The sequence below is a fragment of the Triticum aestivum genome, chromosome 4A (genome assembly GCF_018294505.1).
Source record: "Triticum aestivum cultivar Chinese Spring chromosome 4A, IWGSC CS RefSeq v2.1, whole genome shotgun sequence".
NCBI classification, from domain to species: Eukaryota; Viridiplantae; Streptophyta; class Magnoliopsida; order Poales; family Poaceae; genus Triticum; species Triticum aestivum.
In genome coordinates, this window is record NC_057803.1 from 588371527 (window position 1) to 588379548 (window position 8022).

Here is an 8022-nt window from a genome sequence, read left to right on the forward strand (position 1 = left end):
TTATAGAACCATGGCTGAGGCATAGGGAATGACTTTCATTCTCTTTCTATTTTCTGTCGTGGTCGTGTTTTGAGTCTTAATCAACTTTACACCTTGCAATATAGGCAAGAACTTCTTCTTTGACTGTTCCATTTTGAACTACTTCAAAATCTTGTCAAGGTATGTACTCATTGAAAAATCTTATCAAGCGTCTTGATCTATCTCTATTCATCTTGATGCCCAATATGTAAGCAGCTTCACCGAGGTCTTTCTTTGAAAAACTCTTTTCAAACACTCATTTATGCTTTCCAGAAAATTCTACATCATTTCCGATCAACAATATGTCTTTCACATATACTTATCAGAAAGGCTATAGTGCTCCCACTCAATTTCTTGTAAATACGGGCTTCTCCAAAAGTCTATATAAAACCATATGCTTTGATCATACTATCAAAGCATATATTCCAACCCCGAGAGGCTTGCACCAGTCCATAAATGTATCGCTGGAGCTTGCACACTTTGTTAGCACCTTTTGGATCGACAAAACCTTCTGGTTGCATCATATACAACTCTTCTTTAAGATATCCATTAAGGAATGCAGTTTTGACATCCATTTGCCAAATTTCATAATCATAAAATGCGGCAATTGCTGACATGATACGAATGGACATAAGCATCACTACGGGTGAGAAGGTTTCATCATAGTCAACCCCTTGAAAAAGTCGAGCTTTGTAGACAGTAATATTACCGTCAGCGTCAATCTTCTTCTTGAAGATCCATTTATTCTCTATGGCTTTCTGATCATCGGGCAAGTCAACCAAAGTCCACACTTTGTTCTCATACATGGACCCCATCTCAGAATTCATGGCCTCAAGCCATTTTGCGGAATCTGGGATCATCATCGCTTCCTCATAGTTCGTAGGTTCGTCATGGTCAAGTAACATGACCACCGGAATAGGATTACTATACCACTCTGGTGCGGATCTTACTCTGGTTGACCTATGAGGTTCAGTAGTAACTTGATCAGAAGTTTCATGATCATCATCATTAGCTTCCTCACTTACTGGTGTAGGAATCACTGGAATTGATTTCTGTGATGAACTACTTTCCAATAAGGGAGCAAGTACAGTTACCTCATCAAGTTCTACTTTCCTCCCACTCACTTCTTTCGAGAGAAACTCCTTCTCTAGAAAGGATCCACTCTTAGCAACAAAGATCTTGCATTCGGATCTGTTATATAAGGTGTACCCAACAGTTTCTTTTGGGTATCCTATGAAGACGCACTTCTTCGATTTGGGTTTGAGCTTATCAGGCTGATACTTTTCCACATAAGCATCGCAACCCCAAACTTTAAGAAATGACAGCTTAGGTTTCTTGCTAAACCACAGTTCATACAGTGTCGTCTCAACGGAGTTTTTTAGACGGTGCCCTATTTAACGTGAATGCAGTTGTCTCTGATGAATAACCTCAAAACGATAGTGGTAAATCGGTAAGAAACATCATAGATCGCACCATATCTAATAAAGTACGGTTATGACGTTCGGACACACCATTACGTTGTGGTGTTCCAGGTTGCGTGAGTTGCGAAACTATTCCACATTGTTTCAAATGAAGGCCAAACTCGTAACTTAAATATTCGCCTCCACGATCAGATCGTAGAAACTTTATTTTCTTGTTACGATGATTCTCAACCTCACTCTGAAATTCTTTGAAGTTTTCAAATGTTTCAGATTTGTGTTTCATTAAGTAGATATACCCATATCTGCTCAAATCATCTGTGAAGGTCAGAAAATAATGATACCCGATGCGAGCCTCAACACTCATCGGACCGCATAAATCGGTATGTATAATATCCAATAAGTTAGTGACTCGCTCCATTGTTTCGGAGAACGGAGTCTTAGTCATCTTGCCCATGAGGCATGGTTCGCAAGCATCAAGTGATTCCAAAAGTCCATCAGCATGGAGTTTCTTCATGCGCTTTACACAATATGACCTAAACGGCAGTGCCACAAATATGTTGCACTATCATTATCAGCTTTTGCATCTTTTGGCATCAATATTATGAATATGTGTATCACTACGATCGAGATTCAATAAACCATTTACATTGGGTGTATGACCATAGAAGGTTTTATTCATGTAAACAGAATAACAATTATTCTTTGACTTAAATGAATAATCGTATTGCAATAAACATGATCCAATCATATTAAGCTCAACGTAAACGCCAAATAACCTTTATTTTAGGCTCAACACTAATCCCGACGGTAAAGAGAGTTTGTGATGGTGATCTTATCAACCTTGGAATCACTTCCAACACATATCGTCACCTCACCCTCAACTAGTCTCTGTTCATTTTGTAACTCCTATTTCGAGTTACTAATCATAGCAACTGAACCAGTATCAAATACCCAGGGGCTACTATGAACACTAGTAAAGTACACATCAATAACATGTATACCATATATACTTTTGTTCACTTTGCCATCCTTCTTACCTGCCAAATATCTAGGGCAGTTCCACTTTCGGTGATCATTTCCTTTGTAGTTAGAAGCACTCAGTTTCAGGCTTAGGTCCAGACTTGGGCTTCTTCACTTGAGCAGCAACTTGCTTGCCGTTCTTCTTGAAGTTCCCCTTCTTCCCTTTGCCTTTCTTCTTGAAACTAGTGGTCTTGTTAACCATCAACACTTGATGCTCCTTCTTGATTTCTACCTCCGCAGCTTTTAGCATCGCGAAGAGCTTGGGAATAGTCTTATCCATCCCTTGCATATTATAGTTCATCATGAAGTTCCAGTAACTTGGTGATAGTGACTAGAGAACTCTACTAATCACTATCTTATCTGGAAGATTAACTCCCACTTGATTCAAGCGATTGTAGTACTCAGACATTCTGAGCACATGCTCACTGGTTGAGCTATTCTCCTCCATCTTGTAGGCAAAGTACTTGTCAGAGGTCTCATACCTCTCGACTCAGGCATGAGTCTGAAATACCAATTTCAGCTCTTGGAACATCTTATATGCTCCTTGGTGTTCAAAATGTTTTTGAAGTCCCGGTTCTAAGCCGTAAAGCATGGCACACTAAACTATCAAGTAGTCATCATACCGAGCTTGTCAAAGTTCATAATGTCTGCATCTGCTCCTGCAATAGGTCAGTCACCTAGCGGTGCATCAAGGACATAATTCTTCTGTGCAGCAATGAGGATAATCCTCAGATCACGGACCCAGTCCGCATCGTTGCTACTATCATCTTTCAACTTATTTTTCTCTAGGAACATATCAAAAAATAAAATAGGGGAGCTATACGCGAGCTATTGATCTACAACATAGATATGCAAAAACTATCGGGACTAAGTTCATGATAAATTAAAGTTCAATTGATCATATTACTTAAGAACTCCCACTTAGATAGACATCCCTCTAGTCATCTAAATGATCATGTGATCCATATCAACTAAACCATGTCCGAGCATCACGTGAGATGGAGTAGCTTTCAATGGTGAACATCACTATGTTGATCATATCTACTATATGATTCATGCTCGACCTTTCGGTCTTAGTGTTTCGAGGCCATATCTGCATATGCTAGGTGTTGGGGAACGCAGTAATTTAAAAAAAATTCCTACACACACGCAAGATCATGGTGATGCATAGCAATGAGAGGGGAGAGTGTTGTCTACATACCCTCGTAGACCGTAAGCGGAAGCGTTATGACAACGCAGTTGATGTAGTCGTACGTCTTCACGATCGACCGATCCTAGTACCGAAAGTACGGCACCTCCGCGATCTGCACACGTTCGGCTCGGTGACGTCCCATGAACTCACGATCCAGCAGAGTGTTGAGGGAGAGCTTCGTCAGCACGACGGTGTGATGACGGTGATGATGATGCTACCGGAATAGGGCTTCGCCTAAGCATCGCTACGATATGACCGTGGTGGATTATGATGGAGGGGGGCACCGTGTTGGGTTTCGTAGTAATTTCAAAAAATGTCCTACGCACACGCAAGATCATGTGATGCATAGCAACGAGAGGGGAGAGTGCTGTGTACGTACCCACGCAGACCGACTGCGGAAGCGTTGACACAACATAGAGGAAGTAGCCGTACGTCTTCACGATCCAACCGATCAAGCACCGAAACTACGGCACCTCCGAGTTCGAGCACACGTTCAGCTCGATGACGATCCCCGGACTCCGATCCAGCAAAGTGTCGGGGAAGAGTACCGTCAGCACGACGGCGTGGTGACGATCTTGATGTACTACAGCAGCAGGGCTTCGCCTAAACTCCGCTACAGTATTATCGAGGACTATGGTGGCTGGGGGCGCCGCACACGGCTAAGGAATAGATCGCGTGGATCAACTTGTTGTGTTCTAGGGTGCCTCTGCCTCAGTATATAAAGGACTAGAGGGGGGAGGCTGGCCGGCCAAGGTGTGGCGCGCCAGGAGAGTCCTACTCCCTCTGGGAGTAGGATTCCCCCCCCCAATCCTAGTTGGAATAGGATTCACGGAGGGGGAAAAGAGAGAGAGGGGGCCGGCCACCTCTCCTAGTCCTAATAGGACTAGGGAAAGGGGGAGGCGCGCAGCCCATGTAGGGCTGCCTTTTCTCTTTTCCACTAAGGCCCATCATGGCCCATTTAGCTCCCGGGGGGTTCCGCTAACCTTCCCGGTACTCCGGTAAAATCCCGATTTCACCCGGAACACTTCCGATATCCAAACATAGGCTTACAATATATCAATCTTTACGTCTCGGCCATTTCAAGACTCCTCGTCATGTCCGTGATCACATCCGGGACTCCGAACAACCTTCGGTACATCAAAATGCATAAACTCATAATATAACTGTCATCGTAACCTTAAGCGTGCGGACCCTACGGGTTCGAGAACAATGTAGACATGACCGAGACATGTCTCCGGTCAATAACCAATAGCAGGACCTGGATGCCCATATTGGCTCCTACATATTCTACGAAGATCTTTATCGGTCAGACCGCATAACAACATATGTTGTTCCCTTTGTCATCGGTATGTTACTTGCCCGAGATTCGATCGTCGGTATCCAATACCTAGTTCAATCTCGTTACCGGCAAGTCTCTTTACTCGTTCTGTAATACATCATCCCGCAACTAACTCATTAGTTGCAATGCTTGCAAGGCTTATGTGATGTGCATTACCGAGAGGGCCCAGAGATACCTCTCCGACAATCGGAGTGACAAAACCTAATCTCGAAATACGCCAACCCAACATGTACCTTTGGAGACACCTGTAGTACTCCTTTATAATCACCCAGTTACGTTGTGACGTTTGGTAGTACCCAAAGTGTTCCTCCGGTAAACAGGAGTTGCATAATCTCATAGTTACAGGAACATGTATAAGTCATGAAGAAAGCAATAGCAACATACTAAACAATCGGGTGCTAAGCTAATGGAATGGGTCATGTCAATCAGATCATTCTCTTAATGATGTGATCCCGTTAATCAAATAACAACTCATTGTTCATGGTTAGGAAACATAACCATCTTTGATTAACGAGCTAGTCAAGTAAAGGCATACTAGTGACACTTTGTTTGTCTATGTATTCACACATGTATTATGTTTCCGGTTAATACAATTCTAGCATGAATAATAAACACTTATCATGATCATAAGGAAATAAATAATAACTTTATTATTGCCTCTAGGGCATATTTCCTTCAGTCTCCCACTTGCACAAGAGTCAATAATCTAGATCACATCACTATGTGATTAACATCGATAGTTCACATCATCATGTGATTAACACCCATAGTTCACATCGCCATGTGACCAACACCCAAAGGGTTTACTAGATTCGGTAATCTAGTTCACATCGCCATGCGATTAACACCCAAAGAGTACTAAGGTGTGATCATGTTTTGCTTATGAGAGAATCTTAGTCAACGGTCTTTCACATTCAGATCCGTTATGTATTTTGCAATTTTCTATGTCTACAATGCTCTGCACGGAGCTACTCTAGCTAATTGCTCCCACTTTCAATATGTATCTAGATCGAGACTTAGAGTCATCCAGACCAGTGTCAAAACTTGCATCGACGTAACCCTTTACGGCGAACCTTTTTTGTCACGTCCATAATCGAGAAACATATCCTTATTTCACTAAGGATAATTCTGACCATTGTCCAGTGATCTACTCCTAGATCACTATTGTACTCCCTTGCCAAATCAGTGCAGGGTACACAATAGATCTGGTATACAACATGACATACTTTATAGAACCATGGCTGAGGCATAGGGAATGACTTTCATTCTCTTTCTATTTTCTGTCGTGGTCGTGTTTTGAGTCTTAATCAACTTTACACCTTGCAATATAGGCAAGAACTTCTTCTTTGACTGTTCCATTTTGAACTACTTCAAAATCTTGTCAAGGTATGTACTCATTGAAAAATCTTATCAAGCGTCTTGATCTATCTCTATTCATCTTGATGCCCAATATGTAAGCAGCTTCACCGAGGTCTTTCTTTGAAAAACTCTTTTCAAACACTCATTTATGCTTTCCAGAAAATTCTACATCATTTCCGATCAACAATATGTCTTTCACATATACTTATCAGAAAGGCTATAGTGCTCCCACTCAATTTCTTGTAAATACAGGCTTCACCGCAAGTCTGTATAAAACTATATGCTTTGATCAACTTATCAAAGCGTATATTCCAACTCTGAGATGCCTGCACCAGTCCACAGATGGATCGCTGGAGCTTGCACAATTTGTTAGCACCTTTCAGATTGACAAAACCTTCTGGTTGCATCATATACAACTCTTCTTTAATAAATCCATTAAGGAATGCAGTTTTGTTTATCTATTTGCTAGATTTCATAAAATGCGGCAATTACTAACATGATTCGGACAGACTCAAGCATAGATACGAGTGAGAAACTCTCATCGTAGTCAACACCTTGAACTTGTCGAAAACCTTTTTGCGACAATTCTAGCTTTGTTAGATAGTAACACTACTATCAGCGTCTGTCTTCCTCTTGAAGATCCATTTGTTTTCTATGGCTTGCCGATCATCGGGCAAGTCAACCAAAGTCCATACTTTGTTCTCATACATGGATCCCATCTCAGATTTTATGGTCTCAACCCATTTCGCGGAATCTGGGCTCATCATCGCTTCCTCATAGTTTGCAAGTTCGTCATGGTCTAGTAACATGACTTCCAGAACAGGATTACCGTACCACTCTGGTGCGGATTTCACTCTGGTTTACCTACGAGATTCAGTAGTAACTTGATCTGAAGTTACATGATCATCATCATTAGCTTCCTCACTAATTGGTGTAGTAGTCACAAGAACATAATTTCTATGATGAACTACTTTCCAATAAGGGAGAAGGTACAATTACCTTATCAAGTTTTCTACTTTCCTCCCACTCACTTCTTTCGAGAGAAACTCCTTCTCTAGAAAGTTTCCGAATTTAGCAACAAAAGTCTTGCCTTCGGATCTGTGATAGAAGGTGTATCCAATAGTTTCCTTTGGATATCCTATGAAGACACATTTCTCTGATTTGGGTTTGAGCTTATCAGGTTGAAACTTTTTCACATAAGCATCACAACCCCAAACTTTAAGAAACGACAACTTTGGTTTCTTGCCAAACCATAGTTCATAAGGCGTCGTCTCAACGGATTTTGATGGTGCCCTATTTAACGTGAATGCAGCTGTCTCTAATGCATAACCCCAAAACGATAGTGGTAGATCGGTAAGATACATGATAGATTGCACTATATCCAATAAAGTACGGTTATGACGTTCAGACACACCATTACATTGTGGTGTTCCAGGTGGCATGAGTAGTGAAACTATTTCACATTGTTTTTAACTGAAGGCCAAACTCGTAACTCAAATACTCTTCTCTACGATCAGATCGTAGAAACTTTATTTTCTTGTTACGATGATTTTTCACTTCACTCTGAAATTCTTTGAACTTTTCAAATGTTTCAGACTTATGTTTCATCAAGTAGATATACTCATATCTGCTCAAATCATCTGTGAAGATCAGAAAATAATGATACTTGTCGC